General features: G+C 38.6%; 1 protein-coding gene across 14 annotated transcripts in view; it reads left to right on the top strand.

The window, feature by feature from the left end:
* Nucleotides 1-18,345, top strand: part of RPS6KC1 (ribosomal protein S6 kinase C1) — a 221,514-nt gene that overhangs the window by 32,811 nt on the left and 170,358 nt on the right. The window contains exon 1 of one of the 14 annotated variants that reach the window (XM_063708656.1): nt 1,535-1,554. The exons of the other annotated variants lie outside the window; for them this stretch is intronic. The gene's annotated coding sequence lies outside the window, so the exon portion shown is untranslated. Of the gene's footprint in view, nt 1-1,534; nt 1,555-18,345 lie in introns of those variants that run through there. 14 annotated transcript variants of the gene reach the window in all.

The following is an 18,345-nucleotide window of genomic DNA, read 5'->3' as shown; positions in this document are numbered from 1 at the left end:
TTTACTCCCCTTTTTGTACAGGAATGTCTATAGCAGTTATTCCATGCCTATCCCACTATTGTGTATTGAGTGGGTAGAGGGGAGGTAACTTGTCTATAGTTTCACAGGTTAGGAAGATTGTACTTAAGGAGCTACACTTAGGGAACGACACCTGAAGAACCTCAGTCACACGTGGATGTGACTTAGATGATGAGATTCTAGACTTTGAATTGCTGCCATAATGGGATGAGACTTTTGGGGACCTTGGGAGGAGGGTGAGGAGATCTTGTATGTGGGAGGGGTGTGAATCTTTGGGGCCAAAGAGAGGTCTGTGTTGGCCAGCTTCCAAGATGGCCCCCAGTGGTCCCTGTCTCCTGGTATTTATGTTCTTGTGAAGTGCCTTCCCACACTGAACCAGGATTAGTCTGTATGACTGGTAGCATATGCAGAAGGGATGGTATATCACTTCCAGGATTAGGTTATAAAAAAGACTGTAGCTTCCATCTTGTGTGCTCATGCTCCCACCTCCCCTCCATGTGTCGTTACATGTTTTGGGGAAACTGGTTGCTGTATGGTGAGAACACTCAGGCAGCCTGTGGAGATGAGGGATGTTTCAAACTTACAGTAAGTTGCAAGAAGAAGAATAGTACAAGAACACCTCTATACTTTCCAACCAGATTCACTTATTGTTAAGCTTTTATCCCATTTACTTTATCATTTGCTGGTGTCTCTCTCACTCTTTCTCCTTCCCTCTCTCCTTTTCCCTCTCTTCCTCTATCTCCTCTCTCTCTCCCTCTTCCCCTTTCTCCCCCAGCACACACATATAAAATATATGCACATAATTTTACATTATTTTAAGTTTTAATTTCTTAACTTTTCTTTCTTTCTTTTCTAACTTTTTTGAGACAGGGTCTCACTTTGTTGTCCAGGCTGGAGTGCAGTGTCACAGTTATGGCTCACTGAAGCCTCGACTTCCCAGACTGAAGTGATCCTCCCATTTTAGCCTCCCTAAGTGCTGGGATTACAGGTGTGAGCCACCACACCTGGCCATAATTTTTTAGCGAGCTATTCCAAATTATATTCCAAATTTCATGTCCCTTTACTCCTAAGCACTTCGGTTCTTCACTAAGAATAGGGATATTCTATTACATCAATGGAGTTCAGTTATCAATTTGAGTAAATTTAATATTGATACAATACTTTGATATAATCTACCATCTGTATTCCACTTTTGTTAGTTGACCTTTTAATGTCATTTTTCTTCTCTCTGGGATAGGATCCATTCTAGGATTGGTATTTTACTTAGTCACTGGAATGTTAATATAGCCGTTTTTTGTTTTCATTATATTGGCATTTTTGAAGAATACCTTCTGCCTCTCTATCCATATCCCTTTCCCCCTTTTTAAAGAGAACTATTCTCATTTTAGGTTCTCTGATGTTTTCTCATGTTTAGTTCTAGGTTATGAATTCTTCCTGGCTGGATACTGCATAGGTGTCCTCAGAGTATCTCATCTGAAGGCACGTGATGTCTGTCTGCCCCTCATTAGTGATATGAATTTGTGTCACCTGGTCAAGGTATTGTCAAGCTTTTCCACTGTGTTAGTTTCCTGGGGCTGCCATAACAGATTACCATACACTTGGTGGCGTAAAACAATGGAAATTTATTTTCTCACAGTTATGAAGGCCAGAAGTCTGAAATTGGTATCACTGGGCTGAAATCAAGGTGTTGGCAGGGATGGTCTCTTTTCAGAGGAGAGACACTATTCCTTGCCTCTTTCAGCTTTTCATAGCTGCCTATGTTCCTTGGCTTGTGGCAGCATTACTTTAGTCTTCAGGGTCCTCAACTTCAAACCTCCCTCTGTTCCATCTTCATATTTCCCTCTTTGTGAAATTTCCCTTGACTCTCTTGTAAGGACACTTGTGAAGCATTTAGTGCCCATCCAGATAATCCAGGATAATATCCCCATCTCGAGATCCTTCATCATATCTGCAAAGGCTCTTTTTCTAAATAAGGTAACATTTACAGGTTCTAGGGATTAGCTTTGGGGAACCATTTTTCAGACTACTACACAATGTATATTCATTTTTTTTTCTTGCTTGAAGCTAATAAGTAACCTTTGGGTAGATATTTGTAAGATCATGAAAACAAAATTATCCCCTGGATTTAGCATCCATTGATGATTCTTGCCTGACTCAATGTTTATATAATAGTTACAAAATAATGATTTTCCAATTCCTGTACTTCTCCACCTTTGCTGTTACCCTTCCTTCTCCCTTTATCTGTGTCCCTTGTTTATGCATGTACGTTTCTCTGTGTATCTATACAGCTGTGTATCTGTGTCTGTATATCTATATATTGTATCCATGAATCTGTCCATCTATCCCTAATTGATCTGGACTCACATATCTTTTTTTTCTAGTAGTTTAGAATTCATTAATACATTTAATTATTTTGATTCACAAATTGTCCCAGCTTTGATCAGTAGGAGCCCTTTTAAGCTGGATTCTGTGTCCTTGTAACTTCCTCTCATCCTATTTTCTTTTTTTTTTTTTTATTTCAGCACTTGTTATTTTTAGGCATAACAAGATGTTCAGTGCTCATCTTGAATTTATTCTGCTCCTGCCCTGAAATCTACCATTTCTTCAAGGAACCCTAGTTGCTTTTTGTGGATAATGGTGTTAAAGACTATGCTGCTTCTCAGTTTATTGTATTTTAGCTGCACATCCATCCTTCATTGCTTTGTCAGATCTCCTTTTCCAGCTGGTATGGATGAGCTTAGTCAGTAGAAGGTGTTGGAAGGACACTGTAGGAAGTAGGGTTTTGGTGTGCTTCCGTTCCCATTTGCTCTGTGCTGCCAGTGGCATGTGTGGGATGCCTAGTGGTACTCATCCCCTAGGAAATTTTGTTGTCAGTTACTGCCTGCGGCTCCTTGCCTTCCAGCTTGGATCTGCTGGCACCACAACAGAGTTTCCTGCTTGCCAGTCTCGGCCTGTAGTTCCTTGCCCATGAAGTTTGACCCTCCTACTATCATATTAGAACAGCTATGTCAAGGACAACCAGTGGGTTACAGCCACATTGCCTCCAATGAGATCTGAATTCCAGCCTTGGTGAGGAGGCACCTCTTTCAGGTATTTCCTTTGGTTTTCCTCCTTAACCTAGGCATTCCTAAGAGTTGTCTTTTATTTCTTCTTAGTAGTTAATTCTGTGTAAATAGTTAATAATTCTTTATAAGACTCCCTATTTAAATTGCTGTATGGATTTCATTTTCTGTTCAGACCCTGGCTGCTACAGAGATCACTATCTGGACAGTAGGTATGCTTCTTGCAACTTGCTTCTAAGCTTTTTTCAACAGCTAGAGATAGGAAATGTAATACATTTATCTATATGCATAGGTATAATGCACACATTTATACATACCTCTAATCATTTGCAAACCTGCATATATATATGTATATGTGCATGTGTATTATATAGATATACATATATTTTAGAATTGTTTATAATACTTTTAGTGAAACAAAATTTTATATGTTCAATTATATATTTAGTTCTCTTTGTACTCTCCTCCCACCTCCTGGTTTTGGGTTTCTGGTCTTGACTAGAAATGTCTCCTAATGCCTACATGTTTTACAAGATGATTATTATAGTACTAGTTTAAAAAGAAGTTTAAAAAATAATTCTTGAGGAATTTATATTTGAACAGGATGTCAGATGATGTTTCACTTTACTTTTTTTTTTTTTTTCCGATGAAATGGACTTATAAGATCACTTGTTAGATAATCCCCCTTTTTCTCAATAAAGTTGAATTATTATCTTTGTTATATATAGACTTCATGTGAGTTTTCACTAATTAAGGATTTTCTCTTTTGTGGCATTTATTTGTCTATTCTTATATAAATACCTATGTCTATATCACATTGATTTTTATGCAGCGGCTTTACAGAGTATGTTCTGATAGCTAATACCAGCTATATTTCTTATCAACATTGGGGAAATTATTGCCTTTCAAGATCAGCCTGGAGTTCCTGGGGCTCTTACAGTGATAATTCTTGGTTCTAAGAGGCTGTGGCAGTTATCCCTTTATTGCTTCTTAGCTTCAAATCTCTTTCTTCATTTCCTGCTTGGTTAATGGGTAGGATTCTTTCAGTATTTTTTCTTTATGGTGAATACACTGTTAAGCTTAGCAGCGGAGGGCACTCCATTGCAGGAGTATAGGGGGCTTGTCTTCCTTCTTCCAGTATCCTATGGATTTTGTTTTTTCTTGCTCTTTTTGCATTGCTACCAGAGCTATTCTGCCTTGGCCACACAATCTCTTGATAAGCTTGCAGGCTCAGCCAGTTTGGTGATCACCTAGCTAAGGACACCAAGGTGCCGCAGTCCTATTGGAGACTGAGTTTCTAACTCTCTGACTCCTTCTGTGTACCCAGAATTTGTCTGTGTATCTTCCCCTCAGCTTTGGCCTGCTAGCACCCTGCAGAGTTGTTTCCTGTGTCCCTTGTTCCCCCTCCCTGCCAACACATTTTGGACTCTAGACCTGGTTGCCCTCCTGGAGAGTGCGCTCCTAATAACCCCCTCTCCTTCTACAGGCCTGTCTGCTAGCCTTGGCCTGCTTTAACCCCAGAAAGTTGTTTCCTATGGTCTTCCCACTGCAGATGCTAGGTACCCCAGGACTTGCATTACCTTGCTGGTGAGTTGGTTCCTCATACCATGACTGTGTGCTCACCTGTCAGCCTTGGCATGCTTGAATTCTGGAGGAGTCTTTACTGTTTTTCTGGCAACTGTGGTTCAACGATGGCCCAGGGAACCTAGCAAACTTTTTTTCCATCCAATGGCTGCAACCACACCTTCTCTACAGAGATCCGAATCCCAGCCTTGGAGAAGAGTTCCCCTTTCTAAGTTGTTCCTTCTTTGGGTATTCTCCCTCACTAGGATATTCTTCGGAGTTCTCTTTTTACCTTTATTGTTACTCCACTCTCCTGGCTAATAATTTTTTTTTTTTTTTTTTGAGATGGAGTCTTGCTCTGTCGCCCAGGCTGGAGTGCAGTGGTGTGATCATGGCTCACTGCAGCCTCCACCTCCGGGTTCAAGCGATTCTCCGGCTTCAGCCTCTCGAATAGCTGGGATTACAGGCTACCATGCCCAACTAATTTTTGTATTTTTAATAGAGATGGGGTTTCGCCATGTTGCTCAGGCTGGTCTCGAACTCCTGAGCACAAAGTGATCTGTCCGCCTCAGCCTCCCAAAGTGCTGTGCTGGTATTACAGGCATGAGCCACTGCGCCTGGCCTCATGGCTAATTTTTTTTATATTAAACTTTTCCCTGTTCAAATTACTGTGTGGCTTCTGTCTCTTGATTGAACCCTATATTGATACTCTGATTTAGGAAGAGTTCTGAATGGTCTGAAGTGATTCTGAATGACCTGTTTCCATTGGCTAGTAGTCTACATGGAACAGGGGTTTCTCCAGGCTGATTATAGGATTACAGTATTCACTGAACTTGACACTTGCTTCCTCAGTACGTTTTACATTTCATGCCTACTTGAGATTTGGGGACAAGATATAGAGAATCTCACATAGTATAGCAACTTCAGTGGCATTTGTGCCAGAATGAAGTGATCATCAAAAGCTTATTGCTACTATTCTTTAATTTTAACAAATATTTAATAGTAACAATTTATGATTTTTTAATATCTTGAGATATATGTAATAGAGGTAACTTGGCACATAATAAAAAGAAAAGCATTTTTATTATGTGAAAGCAGTTGAGGGATGTGGGCAACAGGTCAATAGCAATAGAACCATTAGTTCTGATGATGGGTCTTCAATCCATTCTGTTCCCCTACCAAGCATTAGGGAGTTCATGAACTCTTACCGTTGTAGCTGTTAGCATGTGACTGCCTGCTTTTGGCCTTTGATCTTATATTCCATGGTGCTTCACATTTCTGTTGTTTTCTCTTTACAGTTACTATTCAATATCAATGGTTCCTTACTTTTTTTCTTGATACCTTTCCCATTTAAAGATGTATGTGTGTGCCCTTTCCCATTGCAACTACTACCTCTTTTGACCACCATTTTGCAGTTTTTTTTTTTTTTTAAGATGGAGTTTTGCCCTTGTCACCCAGGCTGGAGTGCAGTGGCGCAATCTTGGCTCACTGCAACCTCCGCCTCCCAGGTTCAAGCGGTTCTCCTGTCTCAGCCTCCCGAGTAGCTGGGAATACAGGCATGTGCCACCACACCTGGCTAATTTTTGTATTTTTAGCAGAGACAGGGTTTCACCATGTTGGCCAGGCTGGTCTCGAACTCCTGACCTCAGGTGATCCACCTGCCTCAGCCTCCCAAAGTGCTGGGATTACAGGCGTGAGCCACTGCGCCCGGCCCCATTTTGCTGTTAAAGTGCCTGGCAAGCATGTTTACATGCCAAAAATCTATTACCTTGTACTTTTATTTTGCTCAACTTATTTTTCAAGTATTTATATGTCAGGCGTGGTCCTACATGCTGAAGATACATTCATAAGACTGAAGCAGTCTCTGGATCATGTAGCTATTAATAATCTTCTTTGACTAATTTCAGTCCAGCTATCAATTATCTAGAAATTTTATGGACATATTTAATTCAAGAAGCTTTCTAAAAATTGACACTGAGGATATCATGATGCAAACAGCCCCTCTAAGAAACTTAGAGTCTTATGGTTGAAGAAGTGAGCATTAGGATCCAGAGTTGAGAAAGAGAACTGTTTCAGGATGTGGTATCCTCACCATCAAGTTTTTAAGACTTGTGGCGCTCTAAATATGAAGATGAAGATAATTTTAAGAAGTCATCAGTCTGAGGAGTTTTAAGAGTCATGCTTCTAAACCTACAGCCAGTATTTTTTCTTGTGTTCTAAAGGTAAGAACCCTCCCTTGCCCTTTAATTATAATTTTCTCTCTTTCTCTTTGATTCCTTGACAAGACCCTAAGCTGCACGATCCAGAGACTGCTTTGGTGTTATGAATGTATCTTCAGCATGTAGGACTGTGCCTGACATATAAATAAGTTGAGCAAAATAAAAGTATGAGTTAAGATTTAAAAGGTAGAGTAGTTATAGGTGATGATGTCATCAAAAGTCAATCCCAAAGCCAAAATTAAAATGTTTGATTATACCTAGTATGGAGCAATAGATATACAACAGGAAGAGTATAAATTCATACAGTTTCTTTGGAGGGCAATTTGAAATAAACCTTTTCTATTCTGTTTCTAATTAATTTTTCTACACATCTATTCTCATGTCTACATGGGAGATATATATCAATGAGTATTAGATGTTTTGGTCTTAGATTCTTCTTTATATTCTTAAAAATTATTGAAGACTTCAAAGGACTGTTGTTTATGTAGGTTATAGCTATTAATATTTACCATACTAGAAATTTTAGAAATTGTATTAAATAAAAATAAAAAATACACTACATGTTAACATAAAAGGACGTTTTTATGAAAAATGATTCTTCCAAAGCAAAAAAGAAATAGCAAGAAGAGTGGTGTTGGTTTATGTTTTTACAAATCTCTAATGTCTGGCTTAAGAGGAGATAGCTGGATTCTTATAGCTGTTTCTGTATTCAGCCTGTTGAGATATGTTGTTTTGGTTGAAGTACATGAGTAAAATTCAGGGTCACAAAGATAATGCAGTTGAAAAAGGGAGGAGTGCTTTTTTTTTTGAGACGGAGTCTCGCCCTGTTGTCCAGGCTGGGGTGTAGTGGTGTGATCTCGGCTTACTGCAAGCTCTGCCTCCTGGATTCATGCCATTCTCCTGCCTCAGCCTCCCGAGTAGCTGGGACTACAGGTGCCAGCCCCCATGCCCAGCTAATTTTTTTTGTATTTTTAGTAGAGACGGAGTTTCACCGTGTTAGCCAGGATGATCTCGATCTCCTGACCTCGTGATCTGCCTGCCTCAGCCTCCCAAAGTGCTGGGATTACAGGGGTGAGCCACCGCGCCTGGCCTGGGAGGAGTGTTTTAATACCTTTTTCAGATAATTAAAGGTGTTCTTTGATACACCAAAACTTGATGTGTGGTAATTTCATAAAGGCTAGTTGCATTGTGGAATCAGAACCCTATAAATGAACCTTTTGTACTTTGTTACATTACAATCCGTTGGTCTGTCTTAGATTTGAATATATCTTTTACCTGGGCATGAGTTTGTAACACCATGTATTGGTCATTTGAAAAATATTGGTTTCCTGAATTATGCAGATTTTGTAAACGCTTACCCATTTTATTATACAGTGTTAAAAATCATTAATATCATCACAGATTTCTAAGGAAAAAATTTTAAAGTATTGGGAAGCTGTCAAGCTTACAGTGGTTTGACAGCTTGAATTTTATCACTGATAACAATACTGTTGGTTATTTTCCTTGAATTGTTAGGCCCAGTTGTTTATGTTTGAGAAAATGTCTGTCAAATATCCAAATCTGAATAGCTATAGTTTGTTTCATTTCACAGAATTTAAAAAATTAATGTTCTCAAGGGTTGAGATTTAATAAAGTTAATAATATTTACTGCTTTATCAAGGACATTCTAAGTGAAACTGGCATTACATTTCTTTTTTTTTTAAAAATATGAGTGAGTGGCAGTAAGGAATATAATGATTACGAGTAAGTATAGTTTGGTGCTGTTGCCTTGATTTCATGCTAAGAGGTCAGCAGTTTTATTACCATTGCTTTTAGATCATCAGTGCAAATGTTAGTGCAGTAAAAAAATGCAACTGCTTTTGTAGTATTATTATGAAAATGGTTTGACCTTGCTGATTGCCTGAAAGGCCCTGCAGAGACCATCTGCAGTCTGTGGATGGCTCATAGAGAACACACTTGCACACATATATACATATACACATGGTGTTCATTGCAGCATTATATTCAGTAGAAGAAAACTGAAAATTGAATGTTTCTCAATCTGTGATTGTATGGATGTGCCATAATTTAGCCAAGTAATAGGATTTTGGGGCTGTTTGAAATACACTTGTATGGGCCGGGCCCGGTGGCTCATGTCTGTAATCCCAGCACTTTGGGAGGCCAAGGCGGGCGGATCGCAAGGTCAGGAGATCGAGACCATCCTGGCTAACACGGTGAAACCCCGTCTCTACTAAAAATACAAAAAATTAGCCGGGCGTGGTGGCGGGCACCTGTAGTCCCAGCTACTCAGGAGGCTGTGGCAGGAGAATTGCTTGAACCAGGGAGGCGGAGCTTGCAGTGAGCCCAGATCGCACCACTGCACTCCAGCCTGGGTGACAGAGCAAGACTCCATCTCAAAAAAAAAAAAAGAAATACACTTGTATGGAACGATATCCAAGATATGTTTTTAAGCTAAACAAAACAAACGCGTATAATGATGTTTAGTAAGATCCTGTGTATGTGTAAATAAACATATATGAATCATACCTATACACATTTGTATAGTGTATGTAGCCTCTGAGGGAGTGGTAGGAGGGATATTTTTACTTGTTGCATTGCACTTTCTATGCTGTGGAATTTAACATATTTATCTTTAATGTTGGAGGATACATAGCTGGCTTCTTAAAAAAGAAACTTGTCACTGGGTGAAAGAGAGTGGCTTTTAAATTGGTTGAAGTTCTTAGCTGTTATTATCAGTGGCTAATGGATTATCTTAAACTTTTCTCCACATCCTTCCATATTATAGAATGAAAGTTTCATATTAATCTTAATAAGTAAGCAATTTATCTCTTTTAATAAATGGTACCGTTCATTTGTAATGTTTGATAACTGTAATGAACCTTGTAGGCAGCAGCTGTGGTTGTATGGAAGGAATTGTTGGTTAATAATCTACTTTTTTTTTTTTTTTTTTTTAATGAGGCGGAGTCTCGCTCTGTCACCCAGGCTGGAGTGCAGTGGTGCCATCTCGGCTCGCTGAAACCTCCACGTCCCGGGTTCAAGAGATTCTCCTGCCTCAGCCTCCTGAGTAGCTAGGATTATAGGTGTCTGTCACCATGCCCGGCTAATTTTTGTAGTTTAGTAGAGATGGGGTTTCACCATGTTGGCCAGGCTGGTTTCAAACTCCTGACCTCAGGTGATCCTCCCGCCTCAGCCTCCCAAAGTCCTGGGATTACAGGTGTGAGCCACTGCACCCAGCCAATCATCTACCTTTTTATAGGTCCTCTTACATTAGTAAGTAAACTTCAGCAGCAAAGGAGTCCTCTTGTAAGTTTGCATATGATCGAGCTGATGTAGTTATTGTTCTAATGGTATGGTGAGAAGTACTTATTTTTTGCAGTCAGATAGATTTAGACCCATATCTTCTGTTAACTATTTACTACCAGTGTGATCTTATACAAATTAACATCTGAGTCTAGTTTTCTTACTGGTAAGGTAAGGATAATACCTTACTGTTCTAACAATTATATCTGTATAATATTTAGCTCCATGCTAGATGCATGTCAGCTAGTGTTAGCTATTATCTGTTACTCAGTGAGTTTACCATTCCTCTAACATACCTTACTCTCTTGTGTCTTCTTCTTTAGTTTTGTGTTGCTCCGCTGTGAAGTTTCTGGTTAGCCTTTCAGAAGATATCTCTTCTAGGAAGTTTGCCATGCTTCTTTTCAGCTGAGTTAACTGTTTACCCTTCCTGGTTATTCATCTCATGAGTATAGCACTTAACTCATGTATTTTTCTCCATTTTTTTTAAATTGACAAAATTTCAAATTTATGCTCCCCCCCACCAAGAGAATAGTATAGTGAACACATATATATATGTTTTTTTCCAAATTCATGGATTGTTAACATTTTGCCACATTTTCTGCATTTCTGTCTCTATGTATGTGTTTCTCAGTTTTTCCTGAACCATTTGAGAATAAAATGCAGACATCATGATATTTCATCCCTACTCCCCATATTTCTGCTATGATCATAATACCATATTGCACCTATGAAATTTAACATTGATGCAATATTATAAAATAGGCAGTCCATCTTCAGATTTCTGTAATTGTCCTTGAAATGTCCTTTTTAGCTTTTTTTTTTGATTCATAATCATGCCTCTCTTGGTTTCTTTAATCTAGAATAGTTCTTATTTTTTTCTTTTTGATTTTTCATAACACTGACATTTTTCAAGAACGTAGAACAGTAGTTTTGCCAGTTTCACAAGCTATATCTGTCTGATTGTTTTCTCATGAATAGATCATTGTTTGTTGTTTGTTTTCTTCTATCTGTCATCAGAGTATGACTTCCTGTGAGAGAGAGACAGGCAGCTCCCAATAGCTAAGAACTGGCCAGGCACTATATTGGTTTGACCTTGGTGTTTCTTAGAGTTGGCCTGGAATTCACATTTAGGCTGTGTTGTTCTCGTATTGAACAAAAACAATTCCATAGAACATGAACATTAGACAAGATCACTCCATGTCCTTGGATGACGACAAAAACAAGACCATCCTGTAGTCATATCTGAACACAGACAAAAACATAAACATTGTTCAAGTCACAAAAATGATCAAATATCCTCATTCTGGTTACAATGAATGACCACTGCTTCTTTATAAATCATAACCTTAGCCTTGCTTTATTTTTCCTGCTTCATAGTAAGATACATTAAAAAATCATAGAATCATAGAATTAGAATTGAGAGAATCATAGAATTACCTCCACTTCCTGACAGCGTCCAATCCAGGGCAGAACCCCACTTCCTTGAACCCTTCCCTAACACAAGCCAAAGCCCTGTAAGTCCTTTCTGATACCCTCTTGGTGAAATGCCCCAGTGTTCCCAATGGTATGTATTCTCCTTAGTTGTAAGAAGTAATAAATTCAGCTTGTTTAACTACAAGTGTGTTCCTGGTGCTGTTTGGCTAGAGAGAATTTAATCCAGAGAATCTTGACTTCTCTCTTTCTTTTTACTCTGTGAATGAACTTTTGATATAGTTAAGAATCATCAGCATTAAGCTTTTCTAGATAATTTCATACTGGTCAAGGATAAGTTTTAGTTCCATGAACTAGCTTTTGATGACTAACATGCATTTTAAAAAAGTTGTAAACTCTGCTATTTAGGAGTTCTTCTAAATAATAAAAACAACATAGGGAAGATTCCAAAGACAGCTTATAAATCAAACAGAGAGGCTTTATTTTTAGTGAGTAATGAGCTTAGTTAGAATGTTTGGATTTAATTCCCTCCCCTCCACAGCTTTTAATAACCATTGTTGGGTGATTGGGAGTGGGAGAGTGGCTTATATATATTATACACGCACAGAAATATATAGGTATACGTCAGAGATATTGCAGATTTGGTTTCAGACCATCGCAATAAAGTGAGTCACACAGAATATTTTGGTTTCCTAGTACATATAAAGGTTGTGTTTATACTGTACTGTAGTCTATTGCGTGTCCAGTAGCACTATGTCTTAAAAAAGTACATACCTTAATTAAGAAATACTATATTGCTAAAAATGCTAATTTTCATCTGAGCCTTCAGTATGTGGTAGTCTTTTTGCTCATGGTGCGTCTTGTCTCCATATTGATGGCTGCCAACTGATCAGGGTGGTGGTTGCTGAAAGTTGGGGTAGTTGTGGCAATTTCTTAAAATAAGACAACGATGAGATTTGCTGTATCCATTGACTCTTCCTTTCACAAAAGATTTCTCTGTAACATGTGATGGTGTTTGATAGCATTTTACCTACAGTAGAACTTCTTTCAGAATTGGAGTCAGTCCTCTCAAATCCTGTGACTGCTTTGTCAACTAAGTGTATGTGACATTCAGAATCCTTTGTTGTCATTTCAACAGTGTTCACAGCATCTTCACCAGGAGTAGACTCCTTCTCAAGAAACCGCTTTCTCTGCTCGTCCATAAGAAGCAACTCTTTGTTCATTTAACTTTTATCATGAGATTGCAGCAATTCAGTCACATCTTCAGGCTCCTCTTCCAGTTTTCATTCTCTTGCTATTTCTACCACATCTGCAGTTACTTCCTCCACTGAAGTCTTGAACCCCTCAAAGTCATCCATGAGGGTTACAATCAACTTCTAAAATCTTATTAATGTTGGCTGGGCATGGTGGCTCATGCCTATGGTCCCAACACTTTGGGAGGGCAGGGTGGGTGGATCACTTGAGGTCAGGAGTTCGAGACCAGCCTGACAAACATGGTGAAAAATTAGCCGGACATAGTGGTACACGCCTATAATTCCAGCTACTCGGGAGGCTGAGGCAGGAGAATTGCTTGAACCTGGGAGGCGGAGGTTGCAGTGATTTGAGATTGCGCTACTGCACTCCAGCCTGGGTGACAGCACGAGACACTGTATCAAAGAAAAAAAAAAGTTGATAGTTTTACCTTCCCCCAAATGTTGTCAATGGCATCTAGGATGGTGAATCCTTTCCAGAAGGTTTTCAACTTATTTTGCTTAGATCTCTGAGAGGAATCACTTGTATGTCATCTATAGCCTATGAAATGTATTTCTTAAATAAATAATAAATAATAAACCATTGTTGGGTAATTGGGGGTGAGGGAGTGGCTTATATATATTATATACACACAGAAATATATACGTAAATAAGGAGGATTGAAAGTACAAAATTACTCCTTGATCCCATGGACTGCAGAATTGATGTTATGTTAGCTGGCATGAAAACATCATTAATCTCCTTGTACACCTCCACCAGAGCTTCGAGTGAACCAGATTCATTGTCAGTGAGCAATAATATTTTGAAAGGGCAGGGCACAGTGGCTCATACCTGTAATTCCAGCACTTTGGGAGGCCAAGGCGGGTGGATCACGAGGTCAGGAGTTCAAGACCAGCCTGGCCAACATGGTGAAACCCCGTCTCTACTAGAAATACAAAAGTTAGCCAGGCATGGTAGTGTGTACCTGTAATCCCGGCTACTCAGGAGGCTGAGACAGGAGAATCACTTGAACCCGGTAGGCGGAGGCTGCAGTGAGCTGAGATCGTGCCACTGCACTCCAGCCTGGGATGGAGTGAGACTCTGTCTCAAAAAAATTCTTTTTGAAAGGAATCTTTTTTTCTGTGCAATAGATCTCAACAGTGGTCTTAAAATATTCAGTAGACCATGCTATTAACAGATGCACTGTCATCGAGGCTTTTTCTGTTGATGGAACACAGGCAGAGTAGATTTAGCCTAATTCTTAAAGGCCCTAGGATTTTCAGAATGGTCAGTAAGCATTGGCTTCAACTTAAAGTCACCAGCTGCATTAGCTTCTAACAGAAGAGTCAGCCTGTGCTTCGAAGTGTGGAAACCAAGCATGACTTCTCCTGTCTAGGTATGAAAGTGTTGGATAGCATTTTCTTCCAAAAGAAGGCTGTTTTATCTCCATTAAAAATCTGTTCTTTAGTGTAGCCATCTTTATCAATGATCTTCGCTAGATCTTCTGTATAACTTGAAGCAGCCTCTACAGATCAGCCCTTGCTGCTTCACCTTGCACTTTTATGTTACGGTGATGGCTTCATTCCTTAAACCTCATGTACCAACCTCCGCTAGCTTCCAACTTTTCTTTTGCAGCTTCTTCACCTCTCTCAGCCTTCATAGAATTAGAGATTAGAGCCTTGCTCTGGAGTATGCTTTGGTTTAAGGGAATGTTGGGGCTGGTTTACTTTCTCCATATCAGCAATAAGGCTGCTTCACTTTCTTATCATTCACGTGTTCACTGGAGTAACACTTTTAATTTCTTTCAATAACTTGTTTTTTTGTATTCACGACTTGGCTAACTGGTGCAAGAGGCCTAACTTTCAACATTTCTTGGTTTGTGTTATGCCTTCCTTACCGAGTCTTGCTCTGTTTCCGAGGCTGGAGTGTAGTGATGCGATCATGGCTCACTGCAGTCTTGAACTTTGGGACTCAAGCAGTCCTCCCTCCTCAGCCTCCTGAATATCTGGGACTACAGGGGACTACAGGCATACTACAGGCAACTACAGGCATACTACAGGCATGTGCCACCATGCCCGGCTAATTTTTTTTTTTTTTTTTTTTGTAGAGACGGGGTTTCACCATGTTACTTAGGCTGGTCTCAAACTCCTGGGCTCAACTGATCAGCCCGCCTCAGCCTCTCAGAGTATTGGGATTATAGGTGTAAGCCACTGCACCCTGCCTTATTTCCAGGTTTTGATTTAAAGTGAGACAACTGTAACTCTTCCTTTCACTTGAACACTTAGAGGCCATTGTAGAGGTTAATTGGCGTACTTTCAATATTGTTGTGTCTCAGGGAATACAGAAGCCTGAGGAAAGGGAGATTGGGTACAGCTGGTTGGTGGAGCAGTCAGAACACACACAACACCTATCAACTAAGTTTGCGTTTTATATTCTTGTGGTTTGTGGTGCCTCAAAACAATGTTATTGTATTGCAAATGCCAGTACCAAAGATTACTGATCATAGATCACTACAACAGATATAATAATAATGAAAAAGTTTGATTGTGACATTTACCAAAATGTGACACAGAGACATAAAGTGAGCACATGCTGCTGGAAAAATGTTGCCATAAATCTTCAATTTGTAAAACAATGCAGTATCTGTGAAGAGCAGTAAATTGAAATTCAATAAGATGAGGTATATAATGCACTGTAAACCTCGGGAAAAATTTGTTTTGCATTTTCTATGTTTCTATGTCTATAATTTTTCTACTCTGTTCACAGGAAAATAAACATTGGTACTACGAATGGAAATTCAAAGCTGTAGTAGGAGAAGCACCTGATTATGATTTCCTATGTTGTTACAGCCTTTCAAGTGAAATTTTGATTATGTTGAAGGATACACAAGTAGAGAATGGTTGCAAGGTTATTGTCTGCCATTAGGATGACTGTTGAATGTTGCTGCTACTTTTTTGAAAATTTTCAAATTAGGTTGTCTTTATTAAATATATTAGTTCTAGAAGTTATTTCATTAAAATTCATCTGTGTTTTTTCATTTATGCTATGAGTACTATTTTTTTCTTTGTAGTAGACTTTACACAACATTTTATTGTGAAAATTTTCAAGCATATAGACAAGTTGAAAGATGTGGACAGTGACATTTTGCTATATTTTCCTTATCATATATCTTTCCATAATCTGTCTTGTTTTTATTGCATTTCAGCATAAAGTGCAGATGCCAGTGTCTTTCACCCATACATATTTTAACATATTGTCATTAATAAGAGTTCAGTATTTGTTTACATTTTGTTTAGATAAGTTTACACACAGTTAAGTGCACAAATCTTAAGTATCCCATTGTGTGTGTGACAAACATATACCTGTATAACCCAAACCCCTGTCAAGATATAGGGCATTACCAACACCTAAAAGTTTGCTTCTTGCCCCTTCCCTGTCAATCCCTGCCCTCAAGCTACCCAGAAGGAACTTTTTCTACTATATATTAGTTTTGTACATCCTGGATTTTAAATGGAATCACGCTGTACAAACTTTTCATGTCTGGCTTCCCTCCTGCAGCATGTTTTTGGGATTCATCCATACTGTTTTGTTCATCAGAGGTTCATTCCTTGTTATTGCTGTTTAGTTTAAATGTACCACAGTCTGTTTATCCACTGTTCTGTCAATGGGCACCTGGAATGTTTCCAGTTTGGGGCAATTTTAAGTAAATCTACAATAAACATCTTTATATGGACATATGTTTCTCTTGGGTAAATACCTAGGAATATAATTTCTGGATCATAAGATAGGTGTATGTTTTATTTTATAAGGAACTAAGAGACTTTCCAAAAGTGCTTGTACATTTGATATTCCCATCAACAATGTATGAAATTTCTGGCTGCTTCACACTCTTACCAACAGTGGGCATTATCAGCCTTTTTAATTTTAGCCATTCTGGGGCATGTGTAATGGTATCTTATTGTGGTTTTAACTTTCAGTTCCTGATGGCTAATAGGCTAAAGATTTTTTCACATGCTTATTAGCCACTCATATCTCTCTTTTTTTTTGAAGTATCTGTTTACATCTTTTGCCTATTTTGTGGGGCTGGAGTTCTTTGTATATCTTAGACACCAGTAGTTTGATGTTTTGCAAATGTTTTCTCCCAGTCAGTTGTTCGTCTATTCATGTGTTAATGGTCTCTTAAAAATTTTATTATTATCAGGAAATGGGAAAACGTTAGTTTATTTTAGATTCAGCAGGTACATGTGCAGATTTGTTACCTGGTTATATTGTGTGGTGTTGAGATCTGGGCTTCAAATTAACTTACCACCCAAATAATGAATATAGTACCCAATAGATAGTTTCTTAACAGTTATCTCCTTCTTCCCATCCCCGCTTTTGGAGTTCTCAATGTCTGTTGTGCCCATCTCTGTGTCCATGTGTACCCAGTGTTTAGCTCCCACTTACAAGTGAGAACATGCGGTATTTGGTTTTCTGTTCCTGTGTTAATTCACTTAGGATAATGGCCTCCACCTGCATCCATGTTGCTGCAAAGGACATTATTTCATTCTTTTTTATGGCTGTGTAGTATTCCATGGTGTATATGTACCACATTTTCTTTATGCAGTCCACTGTTGATGGGCACCTAGGTTGATTCCATGTCTTTACTATCGTGAATAGCACTACGATAAACATGAGAGTGTAGGTGTCTTTTTGGTAGAATGATTTGTTTTCCTTTGGGTATATACCCAGTAATGGGATGGCTGGGTCAAATGGTAATTTTAGTTCTTTGAGAAATCTCAAACATGCCTTCCACAGGGGCTGAACTAATTTACACTCCCACCAACAGTTTATGAGCATTCCCTATTCTGTGCAACCTCGCCAGCATCTGTTATTTTTTGACTTTTTAGTAATAGCCATTCTGACTGGCATGAGGTGGTGTCTCATTATGGTTTCCATTTGCATTTTTCTAATGATCAGTGATGTTGAGCATATTTTCATGTTTGTTGGCTGCTTGTATGTCTTCTTTTGAGAAGAGTCTGTCTGTTCATGTCCTTTGCCCACTTAATGCCATTCTTCTGTTGTTATTCTGAAGTATTTTAGGAACAAAGAAATGAGCATGTTCCTTTATCGTATTTGTTCTGATAATAGGATTCAATGTAATTGAAGCTTATTTAATACATAGCCCTTTATTTTTGGTTGTGCACTACTCTGAAAAAAAGTCTCAATTCATATCTGCTTGTCAAAGTTTAGTGGAATAGAAACAATAAATCAATAGCAGTACAAGAAATGCTTTTGACATTTATTCCATTGTTTAAGTGTTTTACTTTAGCTTAATGGGGAAGATTAAAGCCTCCAATTTTTTTTTGTATTTGTTTCAGATAGAAATAAGATCTTTTTAGGGTACTATTAAGTATTAAGAAGACTTCCATTAAGATTTCTCAACAAGTAGTTAATGCATTTAAAGATATTCTCAGGTAGTCTGGTGGGTCAAAGTATAAAATAATGTGTGCATTTTCTAGGTTATTTTTCTAAGCTTTTAG

Source organism: Gorilla gorilla, chromosome 1 (genome assembly GCF_029281585.2).
Source record: "Gorilla gorilla gorilla isolate KB3781 chromosome 1, NHGRI_mGorGor1-v2.1_pri, whole genome shotgun sequence".
Taxonomy (NCBI): Eukaryota; Metazoa; Chordata; class Mammalia; order Primates; family Hominidae; genus Gorilla; species Gorilla gorilla.
Note: the sequence above shows the minus strand (reverse complement) of the source record. Positions and strands in the feature narration are given on the sequence as shown.